The sequence below is a fragment of the Mesoplodon bidens genome (assembly GCF_964165515.1).
Source record: "Mesoplodon bidens genome assembly, chromosome: 16".
NCBI lineage: Eukaryota > Metazoa > Chordata > Mammalia > Artiodactyla > Ziphiidae > Mesoplodon > Mesoplodon bidens.
Window position 1 is genome coordinate 70,986,456 of NC_138173.1, and position 19,030 is coordinate 71,005,485.

Consider the following 19,030-nt stretch of genomic DNA (forward strand, 5'->3'; position numbering starts at 1 on the left):
TAGGGAACACACCATGTTCCAGGCACTGCTCTAACTCACTCATTTCCATAACAACTTTTTACTTATAAGAATACCCATATTTTATAAATAAGGGGTACACAGAGGTTAAGTAACCTTCACGCAAATTTCCCAAGATAGAGAGCCAGACATTCTGGATTCAGAGTCCATGAAACTTAGATCTGAGACAGTGTGTTTTTTTTTAAAGCAAGAACACGGTACAAAAGTTTTACGTTTCCATTAATAGTATGGCCACTGACTTTAAACTGTTCCTCCTAAATCCTAACCAGCATGTCCCCAATTCCAGCTTTCATCTCAGACAGCATCCAGATTGTCCTGCGTCTTCTGCATTTGGTTCTCAGAGTATCTCCTGAGCAGGGGGTTAAATGGACAACGACAGAGAAACGAGACCATAATCACCCTCCCAATCATCTTCCTAATGTCATATTATACTTTGAAACTTCCATCCTTTCAGGAGGATTTGTTGGAAGAATGTCGGTACGCAGAACTGGCCATGCACTGCCCATTAAGTTAATGAAGGGGGCTCAGCGCATTCCCTTAGAGCTCTCACTGAAAAGGAAGTGCCAGGCATGTCAGAATAATAATCACCATATAGCACACTGATTTTCATTCACAACGAGCTTCATGAGCATTAACAAATGAGTCCTAACTACCCACTCTGTGAGGCTGAAAAGCCTACAATCCCCTCCATGGTGAATAGGGGCATAGGATGGAATTAGAAAAATATCTCTTTTCTCCCACTCTCTATTCCCTTACTAAACAAACAAAAAAGAAAAGAAAAGGAAATTTCATTTCAAGCAGAGCTGAAATGGCTCCTGAGTTCTGACATTTCATTAATGCTGACAAAATCATCTTTTTTCCCACCCAATTCGGGCCAGAAGCCGCTGCTTCTGGCTGTGTTTCAAAAGAGGGCTACAAGCTGAACCCAGTATCTTGGGCTTTGCCAAGAAGGCTGAGCCACATTTGTGGTCTGACAGGGGCTCCATCCTTGCCCTGAGCTTCCTCTCAGCCAGTGGTCCCACCATTCTCTTACCTGGAACTTGCTCTTGACTCTTCTTCCTAGTCCCCAATTTCCCATATTCTGTTGATTAGGTTTCCTAAATATTTTTAAATTAATTTTTATTGGAGTATAGGTGCTTTACAGTGTTGTGTTAGCTTCGACTGTACAGCAAAGTGAATCATCTATACGTATACATATATCCCCTCTTTTTTGGATTTCCTTTCCATTTAGGTCACCACAGAGCACTGAGTAGAGTTTCCTGAGCTATACAGTAGGTTCTCATTAGTTATCTATTTTATACATAGTATCAATAGTGCATATATGTCAATCCCAATCTCCCAATTCATCCCACCACTCTCCCTTTGCCCCTTGGTGTCCGTACGTTTGTTCTCTATGTCTGTGTCTCTATTTCTGCTTTGCAAATAAGATCATCTATATCATTTTTTCTAGATTCCACATATATGCGTTAATATATTTGTTTTTCTTTCTGACTTACTTCACTCTGTATGACAGTCTCTAGGTCCATCCACGTCTCTACAAATGACCCAATTTCGTTCCTTTTTATGGCTGAATAATATTCCATTGTACATATGCAAGACAGGAACACACACCCACCCATCAGCATATGTTTCCTAAATAGTAATTGAATCCATCTCTTCCCTTCAAAACCCATCCCTACTGTTAATTACAGCTGCCATCATCTCTTCTCCTTAACACTGAAAGTATCTCCTAATAGGTCTCCTTGATTCCAGTTTTATGCCCCTCCTATGAATGGCACATATTTCTGAGACTCTTATCTGGCACTCTCTCTCCCCTGCTTTTAAGTCTCTAATGACTCCCAGTTGTCTATAGGATAATGTAGAGGATGTATATTCATACATCGTGGCAGACTAAAGTTATGGTATCTGAAATTTTCTTGATTTAAAGCATAAGGTCTATGCCAAGTGTCCTATTTAAAACATAGTGTCATCCATTAAAACATAGGGTCATCCATTAAAACATAGGGTCTATTTATTCTCCTGTTAAATCTGAGATAATGACCATTTTGACCAATAGAGTATGGCAAAATTATGCTTTCCAAATTTGGGGCATTATTTTAACAAGACTGTTAGCTTTAGCCTATCCTAATGCCATGAGCCAACACGCAAAATGTCTAAACTCCCTACTGAAGAGACTCTGATCTGTGCTCAGTAGTTACTCACTGAAGGATTAAAAGGGCACATAAATTTGTAGAAGACCAGAAAATTTTGCTTCACCAAGGAGGCTGCTTGGAACTGAAGCCAGGAATCTAAATGACATATTCTTAGAATGATTGGAACTGATGGGTGTATCAAGTTAAGGAGCTTTCTGTCTAATCCCTGGGCAAGATTTGCTCCACTGGGAACCCAGACAGAACACCAAAAAACAATATTAAAGAGTGCCCTGGTGCTTCCCTGGTGGCGCAGTGGTTAAGAATCCTCCTGCCAGGGCTTCCCTGGTGGCGCAATGGTTGAGAGTCCGCCTGCCGATGCAGGGAACATGGGTTCGTGCCCCGGTCCGGGAGGATCCCACATGCCGCGGAGCGGCTGGCCGCTGGGCCTGTGCGTCCGGAGCTTGTGCTCCGCAACGGGAGAGGCCGGAACGGTGAGAGGCCTGCGTACCGCAAAAAAAAAAAAAAAAAAAAAAAAAAAAGAATCCTCCTGCCAGTGCAGGGGATACAGGTTCGAGCCCTGGTCCAGGAAGATCCCACATGCCGTGGAGCAACGAAGCCCATGCACCACAACTACTGAGCCTGCACTCTAGAGCCTGTGAGCCACAACTACTGAGCCAGCGTGCCACAACTACTGAAGCCCGCACGCCTAGAGCTTGTTTTCCACAACAAGAGAAGCCACCGCAATGAGAAGCCCACACACCACAACGAAGAGTGGCCCCTGCTCGCTGCAACTAGAGAAAGCCCTCATGCAGCAATGAAGACCCAACGCAGCCAAAAATAAATTAAAAAAAAAAAAAAGAGAGAATGCCCTAGAATATGAAAAAGTGATTCCAGCTCCCAGAGTCTCAATTATCCAGAAATTCACACCTGGGCCTCCCCAGAAAGCAGGTCGGCCAAACAAGTCCAAGGTCTTTTCATATTGTAGACCTTGGCTTACACGTTTTCACTTCCTATAGAAAGCTTCTGCTGATATGGCTGCCCCTTCCTCCCATCCCACACACATACACTACACTGCTCAGGGTTCCAATAGCACTCTACACCTCTCGTTATTTAGCATTGTCACACTCCATTAGAACTGCTTACTTAAATGTCTATCTCCTTTAATACCATAATTGCCATAGAGGCAGGGACAATCTTGTTCATTATTACATTCCTAGCATCTAACTACAGTGTCTGTTGAGCAATATACCCTAAGTAAGTATTTGTTGAGTGAGTTGGCTCAGTCTCTTTGAGGACAGTTGCTCTTTCCTTTCTTTATCCAGTTATCGTCTACTCATCATCTAGATCCTTGACTGCTCATCATGTCTTTGGGAAAGTGTTCTCTGATCTAGCCTTCTAAATCAAACTCCCGTTTTTATACTCTCTTGTCATTTGGTATTTCTCTTATTGCACTTTTCATTATTGCAATTTGATATTTTCACAAAAAGTATTAGGTAGTTTGATACTTTTAGTTTAGGTAAGACTAGGATAATTATATCAATATATTACTGCACTGACAGATCTGAGAATTTGGCTATGAAATACAAAATAATAGTTTAAAACACATTTTCGTAAATTCTTTGACTTTAGTATTTTATGAAAAAGATGGAATTTTACTTTGTTGAATTTGAGGGACTTCCCTGGTGGCACAGTGGTTGAGAATCTGCCTGCCAATGCAGGGGACATGGGTTCGATCCCTGGTCTGGGAAGATCCCACGTGCCGCGGAGCAACGAAGCCCAAGAGCCACAACTACTGAGCCCATGTACCTCAACTACTGAAGCCCATGGGCTGGCGCTCATGAACCACAACAAGAGAAGCCACCACAATGAGAAACCCGTGCACCACAACGAAGAGTAGCCCCCGCTCGCCGCAACTAGAGAAAACCTGCTCACAGCAACGAAGACCTAACGCAGCCAAAAATAAATAAATAAAATAAATAAATTAAAATAATAAAAAATGAAAATAAAGATAGGATTAAAAAGAAATGTTGAACTTGACAAGTAAATAGGTAATAGATCCTGGTAAATAAATCTTTCCATTCTGTGGGCACTGATTGATTTGGTTATCAATAGTGACACGGACCTCTTTCCCCTTGATTGTCATGGTGCTGGATTTGTTTCAAAGGTGACGAAAGGGGTTCCCATATGTGATTTTTAAAAATCCCGTTAACAACCCCACGAGGTAGTCAGTGTAGGGCTGGGATCACTTTTATCCCTACCTACAGATAAGTATTTATGCAATTTGCTAAATGTCACAAACATTTGTGGGTTATCTGAACTAGGATAAAAACAAAAATAAAATCAAAAACAAAAGACTGAGAGTCTTTGTCTTACTGTCTTAAATGATGTTAGTAAAATATTATTTAGGTATAAAGCAATGTTGATAAACAACAGACTCCAAATGTCAGCAGTAGGGCTTTATTGGCTATCATCTTTAATATTTCTTAGATACCCATCAACTGTTTTGAGCTTTACGGATTTGTGGGACAATCGTGCCCTTCAGGTAACTTCTGTGCATTACTCCTTGGGTTTTATCCCTATAGGTCTAAACTTCTTCCTGAGAGTAGATTGTGTCATTCCCTTTGCCTCAAACATCAAACTCCTTGGAAGTCTTCTTAGGTGCTGAGATTACACCACGTAAGCTACACTTCACATCTTGGCATTGTTGATCATAAGGTGTGGGTGTAGTTAGGACCACCCATGAATAGTCTGGGGCTCCCTTCCTGGGCACAAGGATTGAGTAGGCAATGCTGTGTAACTTGCTTTGGCCAGTGGGATGTCAGTGAAAGTGACGTGCATTTCTGGAAAGAAACTTCAAGAGCCAGTGAACAGTTCTCATATCCTCTTGTCTCTGCTGTGGTGATTATAAAAGCTTGCTTGATATGGAGTCTCCATCAGCCTCATTCCGCAAGTGACAACAATGATTGGAGGCTTCCTGCCAATCTGCTTTGCACAAGTAGCATGAGGAAACAATAAACCTTGACTGGTCTTCTTCTTGGTTGGTGAATCTGCTTCTGTTTTGTAAATAAGTTCATTTGTATCCTTTTTTTTTTTGCGGTACGCGGGCCTCTCACTGTTGCGGCCTCTCCCGTTGCGGAGCACAGGCTCCGGACGCGCAAGCTCAGCAGCCATGGCTCACGGGCCCAGCCGCTCCGCGGCATGTGGGATCCTCCCGGACCGGGGCACGAACCCGCGTCCCCTACATCGGCAGGCGGACCCCCAACCACTGCGCCACCAAGGAAGCCCTGTATCCCTTTTTTAGGAAAAGTATTTGAAAAAGAATAGATATATGTATATGTATAACCGAATCACTTGGCTGTATACCTGAAACTAATACAACATTGTAAATCAACTACACTCCAATATAAAATAAAAAAATTAAAAAAAACCCCAAAACAACAAAAAAAAAACCAAAAATAAACTTTTATTGGTCTTAACCATGGAGACTTCCAGGCTACGTGTTACCATAATATAATCAAATCTATTTTTTAATAGAAATCCATTTTTAATTAATTTATTTTATTTTTGGCTGCGTTGGGTCTTTGTTGATGCACGCAGGCTTTCTCTAGTTGCGGCAAACAGGAGCTACTCTTTGTTGCAGTGCATGGGCTTCTCATTGAGGTGGCTGTTCTTGTTGCAGAGCATGGGCTCTAGGCATGCGGGCTTCAGTAGTTGTGGCACGTGGGCTCAGTAGTTGTGGCTCGCGAGCTCCAGAGAGAAGGCTCAGTAGTTGTGGCACACGGGCTCATTTGCTCCGTGGCATGTGGGATCTTCCTGGACCAGGGCTTGAACCCATGTCCCCTGCATTGGCAGGCGGATTCTTAACTACTGCCCCACCAGGGAAGCCCATCAAATCTATTTTGATGGACTTAGAAATTGACATCTGAAAGGGAGAGTGCTGCTCTTACTATATATATGTGTATATACAGAGAGAGAGCTGGCTTACAGTTTGGCTACTGGGCAGTGAGGGAGCTCTTGTTGGAGGCTGGAGAATGGAGATTTGTTTTATGCTGTAGCAAATATTTGACAAAATTTTACCCTGTTGAAACTTGAGATGCAGATAATATAACTAATGCACTTGTAGTTCTAAGGGAAGTGGTAAAAAATCAGAATGTTACTATCTTCTTGGGACATCACAAGGAGTGGGACTGAATGAGGGTGACACAGGAAAGCCCGGGAACTTCACTTCCTAAATTATTGGGCATCAGAAGAGGTCTTCCCTCAGGGAGGGGTGACCATGTTGCACGTTTATAAGTCAGTAGTGTGGACATGCATAAACCAAGTGGGAAAAACCTTGTGTCCATTTCACATGCTGTCAACAGGTAGCTATTGAGTACCAGCAGTTTGCCTGGTTTGGGAAATATAAAAGAAGAAAACAGAGCCTGCTGTTCTCTGGGACCTCATGTTTTCTGCAGGGAAAGACAGAGTGGCTCACAGCTTGACATTAGACCTAGGTTCTCATTAGAGGTTCACTGCTCACTAGCTGTGTGACCTTGAGCAACTTCCGTCACCCCTCCGAGCTTCAGTTCTCTTCACCATAAAGTGGAGATAATGGTATCAATCACAGTAGATTGATGTGGGAATGAAGAGACATTCAGTGGTTGCTATAATTATATTTGAATTGTGATAATAGGGAGGGTTATATTTGAATTATGATAGTAGGGAGTGTTATAATGGCACTGAAGCCAAGGCATAAAATGAGTGAAGTGAGGAAGAGCTTTGCTTTGGCTGCAGGATCCCGGGAAGGCTGCTTAGGAGAGGCAACACTGGTCCAGATGTTCCCAGATAGATAAGCAGGGGAAGGGCATTTTAGGCAATGGGTAAAGCATATGAGAAAAGATGGTACCCTGGGCAGCATTGCTTATTCACAGGATTACAAGCAATTCTCTTGGCTGGACAAAAACCGTCAACTGACTGGGTAGCAGCTGAGGTCCAAGAGCTAAGAAGGGACTCGATGCAAATCCACTCATCATTTCAGAGCGTTTGTCCTTTTCTCTTCAATGGATGGTTCCAAAGGTAAGCTAAGAGCAAAAAAATGCTTATTCACTTAAATTTCATCCCCATCACTGTGTTTTCCTATTAAATTTAGATCCATTTTTCTACCAAAATGTATGCTTTCTTGGGCAGGAGGGAGCAAACTCGATGACTTTGGATGTCGGTAAGTTCTTTGGACTCAGCAGAGAAATCTTTCCAAATGAAAATTCTGAGAAAAACCCTGTTCCCTATGCTTAGAGGGCCTCTATATTCCACTCCTTATCTACCCATGAAAAATGCTTCCAATTATCTGCCTGTCTCTATTATTTGAAATAGTTCTGCATCCACCATTCAACCCAGATAACTGAGCTAAACCTTTAGAATGGGTTTTTAATGAGAGAACCAGGCAGTGGGGAATACGTTGATCTTGGTAAGTAAAGTTTCTCACGATCAAAGGCAGACTAATTAAAGCTTGACAGCCTATGTGAATATGCACTTAAAAAAAATGTAGCTCTCCACGGAGGCATATTAGCTCAGTATCTATGTCCTTTCTCTAAGGCATTGGAACAAGGTGTTTTAAAGAAAGAGATTTGCAGGCTTAAGAAAAAAGCTCTAGAACCCGTTTTTTTCCCAAATAAAAACTTTTATGGAACAACAACATATATAACGTTCATTTATGGCTGCTCTGGGGTTAACAGGGCAGGGGTACACTCCCTTGAAATTTCCCTTAATCTATCCTAGTGTCCCAAGTCTTCCATGCCAGATTCGAAGGCTTTGGAGCACACAGGGAGGTGACCTCTAGCCAGGAGATCTTTCTCTGATTTTTCTGTGGGTTCTTAGGCAAAGCATTTTAGCCTTATTTTCATCATCTGCAGATCTGAGGGCTTGACTAAATGATCTTCGAAATCCCTCATGGCTGCCCCATTCTGTGAATTCCAATAGATTCTTTACTGCAGATAGGGGCTGCACTTAGAGTTAACATTAACAGCTGCTTTTCAAGGTTCTGGGTCATAGGCTTTATTTAAATAATCTCTCATTCTCATTGCAACACTAATTTTTAGATTCCAATGTTTCCATTTTATAAATAAGGAATATAAAACTCGGTGATGTTCAGAGACTTGCCAACATTTGTGTAGCTTGTAAGAGAGGAAGCAGTGATTGGAACCCAGTTCTCTCTGATTCCAAAGTCCGCACGCTTTCCATTGGGCTGTCCTGTCTCTGGCTGAGTGAAGGTAAAACTGTCTGTAGCTGGGTTTCAGGGCGGTTATGTGCGTAAATAATTAGTGCTTACGATGGTAGTAGACTTCCTATTCAGGCTATATTGTCAACTAATAATAAACCCACCTTCTGGGGTAAAATAAACTTTTCCCTTTTGATTGAGTCAGGAGAAACACTAGAGATTTATGAGAACCATCTTCACACATATAAAAGGCTGGTCATATGTAGTGAGCATCACATAGTAGGTGCTCAGAAGTCTTTGTTAGATAACATATTCTTGGAAGCCCTAACGGGTTGAACTAAGCCCAGTGGGTAAAACTGATTTAAAACAATTTAAGGACAGTCTTTCTGCAAGAATTGTCTGGAGACTTGATTGGCTGCTCTGGGAGATGTGGTTGTTCGCATGGCAGGACAGCTAGAAGTGCTCAGTAAATTCTCATTTCTTCCTCTTCCCCTTAACATGCCCTTTTTCTTCTCAAATCAAATCGGCATGGAGACATGTTTACTCTGGTAAGAAGGCAAAGAAGCCTACAGAATGGAGGGCAAAGGCAGGGAGCAGTTCCATTAACAGAGGCACTGGCAGTAGCAAAGCCATTCTCTGCTTGTCACCTTCTCTTGGCCTTCTTTGCTGAGCGAACATTTGAGCCCCAGATACCATTTGATTTGCATGCTTGGGGGAATAATAAAAGAACCTGATTATGAAATGAAATGGCCTGCGAGCTCATCAAAGAGTTGGAGATTGCTGCAGGGGAAAAGTTACTGTCGAGTTCCGCCCCTCGCAAATAAGAAAATAAAGTAATTTCTAAGAAAGAGCAAAGGTGAAGTTGCTAGGCCAACGGATCCTGTGTGTGTTAGCAAAGGACTAGAAGTGAATCAACAACTCTTTTTGTGATAATCCAAGCAGAGAGTAAAAGTGGTAAAGTAACCCCAGGCTTGGCAAGTTTTGAGAAAATGTCACCTTGGGTAAATTGCTGCATTCCTGTAATGAATTCTAAAGGAAGACTTTTGAGAAAATGGACAACTTCAGATTTTGTCCCCGGCCACCACCATTTTGATTTGATTTGGTCTGAGTAAGATTTGAGAACTACTCTTTTCCAACAGAATACCTCCCCCTCCCACTACGGCAACCCGCATGGTAACAGCTGATCATTTGACAATGGGCAACTGACCCAAGCTTGTCCGATAGAATAAGTTCCTCTCGACTTGAACTGAGAAAGTCACCATGTTCTTCTTCGTCCAAGAGAATTCCGAAGTGTGAAATTTGTAAACCCCAGTTGCCATATTTCCCAAAACAAGGGGAATCTGACTACAATGAGAATGCAGCTGAGCCATGGAGAGAGGTGGAAAGGAGATACAGGCCGAGGAAAAGAAACCTGATGAGTTCAAATCCTTGCTTTCAGTTCTCCTTGGAACCCTCTTGCATCCCTGCCATCCTCTCATTGTCCTTGAGGAAGAGAAAAATAACCCCTGACACACAGCACATGGCCTGGCACCCACAGGGCACCTGGAACAGGTGACCCTGTTCTCCTGCTGAACATAAACAATTACACAGAACATCAACAGCAGAAAAGCCACTATGTGACAGTGATGGATCAAGGCAAACACAGAAACACAGAAACAAACATGAATGTTGTCCAAGCCACAAAATAACAAACACTGCCCGTCCTGGCTAATTTTAGTGCCTGAACTTCTTTACTGATCGTAGTTTAGCCTCGATTAGCTTTCTCTCCTTAGAGCTAAGATTTACTAAGGTCCCCAGTCATAGGAATACCCTTGCTACCTGAGAGCATCCTGTCTGGAACATACCCTCGCTTCTTTCAGACCTCCACAAAATCACCCAACCAAAGGCCAAATCCTATCACAGTTTCTCTTTTTTCTTTTCCTTTTTTAAAATTAATTAATTAATTAATTTTATTTTGGGCTGCATTGGGTCTTTTTTTTTTTTTTTTTTTTTTTTTTGCCGTACGCGGGCCTCTCACTGTTGTGGCCTCTCCTGTTGCGGAGCACAGGCTCCAGACGCGCAGGCTTAGCGGCCACGGCTCACGGGCCCAGCCGCTCCACAGCATGTGGGATCTTCCCGGACCAGGGCACGAACCCGTGTCCCCTGCATCGGCAGGCGGACTCTCAACCACTGCACCACCAGGGAAGCCCTGCATTGGGTCTTCGTTGCTGCACGCGGACCTTTCTCTACTTCCCCACTTTCTAGGCGAGCGGGGGCTACTCTTTGTCGTGGTTCGCGGGCTTATTGCTGTGGCTACTCTTGTTGCGGAGCACGGGCTTTAGGCACATGGGCTTCAGTAGTTGTGGCACGCGGGTTCAGTAGTTGTGGAGCATGGGCTTAGTTGCTCCACGGCATGTGGGATCTTCTTGGACCAGGGCTCGAGCCCGTGTCCCCTGCACTGGCAGGCAGATTCTTAACCACTGTGCCACCAGGGAAGCCCAATCACAGGTTCTTTCAACACCTTTTTACTGAGAATTCTCCCTTGATGCAATGAGTGAGAAACATGATTTGTTTAACTACAGATGAGTTTCTGGTGGTTTTTGGCTGGAGGACATTGACCTGCTGGTCAACCCGATCCCTAATCCCCTGGTATAACCCTGGCAGTCATCTAATTAATTTCTCCTTTTCCCTGAGCTCATCCAAGTTGGGTTTCTGTCACTTGCTATCAAAGGCCCTGACTAATGTGGTTCAATATGATCTCAGTGTAAAAACCATGTAGCACTTGTGCTCTTTCTGGAGTTGCCCAAGTTTGCTTGTTCATATCTTTGCTTATTGAAACTTCCTTCATTCCACCGACTGAGTTTCCACTGTATGCCGGGCGCTGTCCAGGCGGCTGAGGACACAGAAGTGAATACAACACACAACACCCTGCCCCCGTGGATATTTCATTTCAGTGCCACGTGGTTCCCTCTACCTGGGACGACTTTTTCCTCCGTGTTGAAGTACTTCTTATCTTCAGTGCTCTATGTAAATGACACTAGACTTGGGGAAACTTCCAAGGTAGTGAGCATGCACTACCTGGGAGGGTCTTCTCAGGAAGAACATATAACAAGTGCAAAGGCACTGGCATGGCCTCTGTTGCTGGAGAAATTGCAAGGAAGCTGGACTGGCTGGAAAAGAGGCAGCGAGAGACCAGGGGGTAGGAAACAAGGTCAAAGATGTGAGGAAGAGACAGTTCAGATAGTTCAGACGAAGCCTTAAAGGCCATGGTTAGGATTTTTAGTTTCACTGTTAGAAGTGGTTGGATCTGGGTATCATCTGAAGGGAGAGTTAATGAAACTTGCTAGTGGATTCTACGTGGGTATGAGAAAAGGAAACACGTGGAGTTTGCTCCAAATATTTTTGCCTATGAAACTGAGAGAATGGAATTACCATTTACTAAGTTGCAAGCATAGAGATAGGTCTTTTGGGAGGTGGGCAGGGCCAAAGTATTTAGAAATAAGAGTGTAGTTTGGAATATGATGCGTTTAAGATGCCTACTAGACATCCAAGTATGAAATCAGTTAATCTATGCTAAGAGCCACTTGGCAAATTCTTTTTTTTTTAATTCCGTTTTAAAAAATTTTTTATTGGAGTGTAGTTGATTTACAATGTTGTGTTAGTTTCAGGTGTACAGCAAAGTGAACCAGTTTTACATATATATATATATATATATATATATATATACCCATTCTTTTTCAGATTCTTTTCCCATAGAGGTTGTTATAGAATACTGAGTAGAGTTCCATGTGCTGTACAGTAGGTCCTTACTGGTAATCTATTTTATATATAGAAGTGTGTATATGTTAGTCCCAATCTCCTAATTTATCACTTCCTCCCATGTTTTGCCTTTGACACAGCAAATTCTTAAAAAAAGTAAATTTCCTACCATCTCTCATTTTTTTTGTTCAATACAGACAAATTTTCCCTCTTTTCTCCCAGTTGAAACCCTACTCATTCTTCAAAGAATAGTTTGAAGCCTTTCTTTTCTGCAGCTAGCATTTATTTCATATTTACTCTCTGCTCCACGAAGTCATACAGGGACTCAAGGTTCCTTCCACAGGGTGGCTCCATCCATGCAGGAGGCCATCCGGCATTCTGCTGGATACTCAGCAGCTGCCCGGCACATACGCCAGGATGGGCAGGAGAGGAAGGAAGGAGAACTGTGAGACTGGTAGATGTGACCTCTCACCTTGACTCTCACTTTGTCTATAAGAACATAGACATATGACCCCCGCTAACTGCAAGCAAGACCAGGAGTTTAGGTTAGCAGACTGGACACAGCAGAGAAAAAAATGGGGTCTAGTGAACGCATAATTTTTTCAGCTGCCCCTCTCCCCCACATTATAAAAAATACAGTATTTTGTTGAGCAGTGTAGTGGGGTCTCTGAAGCTTGGGCCGGATGCTCTCTCATCCCCTTTGCTGACAGAGGATGGTGATGTAGCTCCGGTCGGTGGTCCCGTGGATGGCTTTGGCCATCTGGCTCTGACCCAGAGCATGGAGAATTCACAGAACCTTGGCATCTTCCCAGACACTCTCTTTTCCACATGCAGATGTGTTCCATGCAAATAGGAAGAAAGCAAAATCCCATGCAGAAGAGCAAAGTCCATTTGGGAGCCTCCATTAAATGAAACCCAATAAATAAGTCATTCCAATCGGGCCTCTTGGGTTTTACAAGGTTTCATTCTTATGCCTCTCTGGAATCTCTGGTGGGTAATTGCTGTTAACAGGTTTAAGCCTCCTGATGGGCGTTTTGTCACTCAGCTCCAGATCTCGAAAACAACTTTACAGTCTGTCGAGCCCAAGCCTCTTTAAGCTGTGGCAATTGATGTCAGATAACGTTTGCTATTGTGATTCAAGGCTGATGCTTACTCTGGCATGAAATAAAGGGAATCTTTACGGAGGAAGGAAATGGAAAACTCAAAGAAGGGGAAGCTGCTGCAGGCAGAGGAACAGAGGCTGGCAGACATGGACCCACGTGAGGCCTGACACATTTGGGCCCCAACAGCCCCTGGGTCAGTAAGTCAGCAGATGTGCTGGGGCGCCTACCCCATCCCTGGTACTGAGTGAAGAGCGGGGGCACTTTGGGTGTGAGGTTTGGGGCCATAGTTTTCTCTGTCCCGTATGAAGACTCTTGTCACCCCCATGGCTCTTGAGGTCAGATGACATCCCCATATTCTAAACGTTTGCTGGTCTCATATCTCATTCCGAAGCGTATGATCCATCTCAGATGTCCAGTAGAGGGATGCTTAGCTTCCGTGCCTTAATTCTTTTTAGTGATGCTCAGTTAATCTGCCCAGTTTAAATCTAGCAAATCACTGACTTCTCACAGTGTCAGTGGAGGGCTCTTCCGACTCCCCTCCCCCATCCCTGCCTCACCACCCCCCCGCAAAAGGTGACCCTTACTCTCTTCCACTCCTGCCATTCATCCACCTCACTGGAGGGCAAGCTACGCTGACTGTCCACTCTTCCATTAACATGACTCACATGCTCTCAGGGCTACACCTTCATTTACTCTTCCCTGGCCTGGGCCTGGCCTGCCCTGCCCTCGCATGAACCTATGAACTACTGAGATGAGGAAAACAATTCAGAGGCTGCAGTTTCATTCAGATGAAAGACTTCTCCTAGGGGCTTCCCTGGTGGCACAGTGGTTGAGAGTCCGCCTGCCGATGCAGGGGACATGGGTTCGTGCCCTGGTCCAGGAGGATCCCACATGCCGCGGTGCGGCTGGGCCCGTGAGCCATGGCCGCTGAGCCTGCACGTCCGGAGCCTGTGCTCCGCAACGGGAGAGGCCACAGCAGTGAGAGGCCCGCGTACCACAGAAAAACAAAAAAACAAACAAACAAAAAAAGACTTCTAGTGTCCTCATCATCTCCTTTTTCCTTCTCCTTCCCCTCCTCCTCCATCTTCTTCCTCTTATTGACGTATGCTAGCTTCAGGTGTACAGCACGATTCAGTTATACATACATACATATATGTATATTCTTTTCCATATTCTTTTCTATTATAGGTTATTATAAAATATTGAGTAGAGCCCCCTGTGCTGTACAGTAGGTCCTGATGGTTATCTATTTTCTATATAGTAGTGTGTATACCCTCATCCCCTTTTTTAAAGGGAGTTTCCTTGTGATGGGCAAGACCTTATAAGAGAGACTGAAAATTGAAGTTTTTACTTTGAATTATGTTTATAACATTGATTTCAGAATTATAACATTTCAGATTTGCGACAACCGCAGATTTGTGAACGGCCACGACACATCCCCTCGGATCTGTGTTATTCCTAATTGAGGCCAGCAGAGACCTCTTCACAAGCTGCCTTCCAGCCTGGGGTGAGTCACATCTTTATGCCATTTTTGCCCCAGCCAGCGTGTCTCTCTCAATCTAATGGGAGCAATTACTTCACAAGAATTGCCCGGTTGTTGTCAGGAACATGGCAGTCTAGAGACAATTTAGAAGAAAAACAACCTCAAGCCTTCCGGGGTATACCATGGCCTTTGTATCCAATTTGCTTTTCTGAAGAGAAATCTCAGTCTGAAGCATCTGCTTTTGGGTCATTTGATTATACTCACTTCTCCTCCTGCAAAAAAAAAAAAAAAAAAAAAAATTAAAAAAGGAGGTTCTGCCTCAAATTCAAATTCAGTTGTCACACTAGAAGCAAAATCTGCTTGTGATTTTTAAAATAGAAATTTGCCTTCTAAAAAAAATCTGGAACTGCATTCTCTCATTCTCTTCATATGTAGATGTGTGCGTCCATACCTACCTGCATGTATTATGCATATTCATATACATGTATGTAATACATGTGTGCTATACACATGTGTACTGTAATATATCATATACACATAGCATATGGGTTGTATATAGGCTTTAAGAATAATACCAGATAAAACTTAGTCCTTTAGAATCATTCATGGCCATCTGTGAATTAGGAACTTTGATGTTCTGGGTTTTTCAGCTTTAAATTTCTACCTCAGTTCTTGCTCTCAGTGTCTTTATACTTGCGCATGACCTTGAGCAAGTCATTTAAAGTCCCTGAGACCGTGTGTTCTCTTAGTGCAATTTTAACCACTAGTATATGCGTGGTCCTCACAGGTTACAAGGTGCTTTCATATCCTGTATCTCTTTTGCTCTACAGAACAATCACTAAGTGTGGATAACTCTGCCATACTTATTTTAAAGATGAGGAAACTGATGCTCAGAGAGGTTGGGTTACCCACTGCATCACACAGCTGGGCAGAGCCAGGGATTCCAATTCCGATCACTTTCACCAGCAGGCAAATAGCCAGGCAGGTAGTAGGGGGCTGGAGGGAAGGACGCAGAAGGAAAATTGATAGGACAACGCAACAAATGACTACTCTCCCTCTTTCTTTTTTAACATAGTTAACAGAGACTAGCATACCATTTTCTGGGCTGGATGTACACAGTCCCATTTATTTTTATTACATCTCTTGACTGAGAGGCATTAGGAGGCCTATTTACAGAGACTCAGCAAGTTAGTTGGAAGCTTATTTGCCTGAAGTCTCACAGCTGACACTGAGACTTGAATCCAGGTCTCTGAAGCCCACGTTGCCTTTTAGAGAGAGAGAACCACAGACAGAGAGATACTGTTAGCTGACGTTTACAGCTGAAGGAATTGACCACCACGGATGCTAAGTTTTATTTTGCCCCAGTCACCTGGCAAATAGCTGTGTCTCCAGAAGTTGAGCCAAGCCCCTCTCATCCCCCTTAAATCATGAGCAATGCCTTCCACTACCAATTTCTGAAAAAACTTCCAGCCTTATTAGCTCTTTGAGAGCTTTTTGCTGAGAACGTCTGAGGCAAGCTTTCTCTTTTCTTCCCCACCTCTGCTTTTCTATGATTAGGGTCTTTCTGACACCGGACTGCTATCAAGTTTCTATTGCTCTGTAGCACCCATCATGCAGAAGCAAGACGTCCTTCATTTAGACAGCGTTGTAGCTTCTGGAATAATGGATACACATTTTAAATGCAGCTGGCTCTGCAGGTTGTAAGGTGACATTGGGTTTAGCCCTGGGATTGTCTTGTCGACCTTTATTCTACTATAGCTAGTGATGTAGACCTAGTATTAATCTGTGATGTTAATTGATCAGGGTACAATAATGTATCTACAATTGCTTCAATAAACTTCTAAGAGCAAAACATTTGGAAAGAATTATTCTTTTGTGTGCTAAGACAGAACTTACTTAAAGGGAATTATGAGCAATGGGGTCTCAGCCAGTACAAAAGTTAAAGTATTTACACTTCTTCGTAACTGCTGGTCGACAACTTTGGGACTTGTGCTACAAGCATTTATTAGTTACTCAGCCACCTTAGATGTTCACATAATATTTTACACTGGAATACAAAAAAGTAAACTGGCCCTGATAAATACCCAAATACACATATGAACTTATTTATTTCATACTTTGTTTTTTTTCCCTTCCGCAGGAGAATGAAGGTAAAGATTCATTAAATTCTTGTTATGTGATGGGCTCTTGAGATCAAAAATCTCTATACCCTTTCCTGTTGATACTTGTATAAATTTCAACTACTTCCTCACAACTTAAATGTCATTATTGTCTGCCTTTGCTTCTCTTTCTTGTTTCCTTACTTTTCCCCTGTTTCCTTCCCCCTCCGTTTCTCTCTCTCATGCCGTAAGAGAAGGAAATGGGAAAAGAAATGTGTTCATATGAGTAAAATAAAAGAAGAAACATGACAAATGTTTTAAGGGAGATAACAAAAGGAAAGGGAACTGTAAAGGAGGTAGTAATTATACGTGGTTCTGTTACAAGTGGAAGAGAGTATTGTAATAAAGAAAAGACCATTTAAACTCCCAGTCTATCCCTCCCCCCGACCCTTCCCCCCTGGTAACCATAAGTTCCTTCTCTAAGTCTGTGAGCCTATTTCTGTTTTGTAAATAAGTTCCTTTGTATCATTTTTTTTTTAGATTCTGCATATGGGATTGACACGTACACACTGCTATATTTAAAACAGATAACCAACAAGGACCTACAATGAAAAAACAAAAAAAGACCAGTTAAGACCCCAAAAGGAGATGATGTCCCACCTATTTGATGAAAGTAGGAAAATGTTACCAGGCACACAATGGACCTGGAGAAATCGTTTTCAAGGTAGATGAGACAACATGATCAAAGACCCAAAGTTACAGAGTGTGAGTCCCAGTAGAGTTTTAACAGCCAACTCCCAGCCCATTTTCTCCCATGGTGAGATAAACTGAAACACTTCCTTGAGCTTGTTTCCTGTCCAGCTCCCCAACCCTAAGTTCACTGCCCCCAAAACAAGCAACTTCTATCAGGAAAAATGTTGAGGGTTTGCTTAATACATTTGGAGATTAATATATGGTGCACATTGAACCATTCCCGGCTAAGTTAATGACTCTTTGTAATTAATTTAGGCTCAGCAAGGAGCTGTCAATAAGTGATATCAGTAGTAATAGGAGAGATACGGTTTTTCTACATGAAACTAGGTGGCATTGTCTTTGAAAATATATCAAAAATTGTTTATGATGAGAAATGTTTATCCTAAAGTAACTGGGGAAAAACAGCTTCAGCATCCATATTTTCTTTCCGATCCAGGAACCAGAGCCCATGGCTGATCTCTGTGGAGCCAAAACTTGAAAAAAGGAGAGTGTCCTTTAACTACCGGTATTTTCAGGATAGAAGAAGGGCCTTAGGGTGGGCTGCTTCTCACAGATGCCATGTGGAGTTTTGAAGTGGAGTTTTTCCAGGAAAGAGAGGAGCGTTTACAAAAGGACTACAGTAGGGGGTAACAGGACTTCTAGAAAGGACTTCTTTTTCTAAAAATATAGTGGGTCTCAGATAATCTAAAGATGCTCCTGCTACAAGCAAGCTCAACTTTTCATTAAAATAATATATTTGATAAATGCATACAAAACTAAGAGTAAAGGGAATGCAATTCTCAGGTGCTAGGAAGGAAGCAGAAATTGAAAAACCAAATGGGAAGTGGTTTTGTGAATGCTGTAGTTGTTCTGGGGATGGAGTGTGGTGTTAGAGATCTTGGTACCTGGATCTGTCAGGGTGTGATTAGAGCAGCAGAACCACTGTAAGGGATATCAGAAGGATCTGACCTTACACGCTTGTGGGAGGCTGGTTAAACGGCCTTCTCTCCTGCGGCTGGTGCTGGGCTTGAAGTGAAGCAGGCAAGGAGTTGGGAAGGGAAGGAGGTCCTGAAGTGGGGGGAGAGCAAGGACAAACTGGGACCTGTGAGGACAAACTGGAACCACTGAGGATGAGCTGCGTCTGTCTGCCTCTCACTACCTGCATGATTTCACTTGTCATGATGCAGGGGACCTTTGGGGGAATTTGTTGTCCTTCGGCAGGGAGCTACCAGCAGCTTTGAAGGAAGCTGAAGACAGAAGCTCAGTGAGTGCTGGAGGCTGGAGTTCAGTGCGGCCGCCTCGTGCCAGCCAGGTCAGTCAGGGGATCATGATAAGTTCACGGGACATGGACCTTCCGTGCATAGACATGGCTGCCACTTCTCTTCCTCCTTCCAAGGCTTGAGGGGAATGTTAACCAAGAACCATGCAGAGAAGGGGATTCTGGAAAATGCAGTTCCTGCTGAGTTAAGTTGATAGAGTATAAAGCACCCGTTAACTTGTGGGTATGGCTCTACAAACTATTGAGGGCGTGA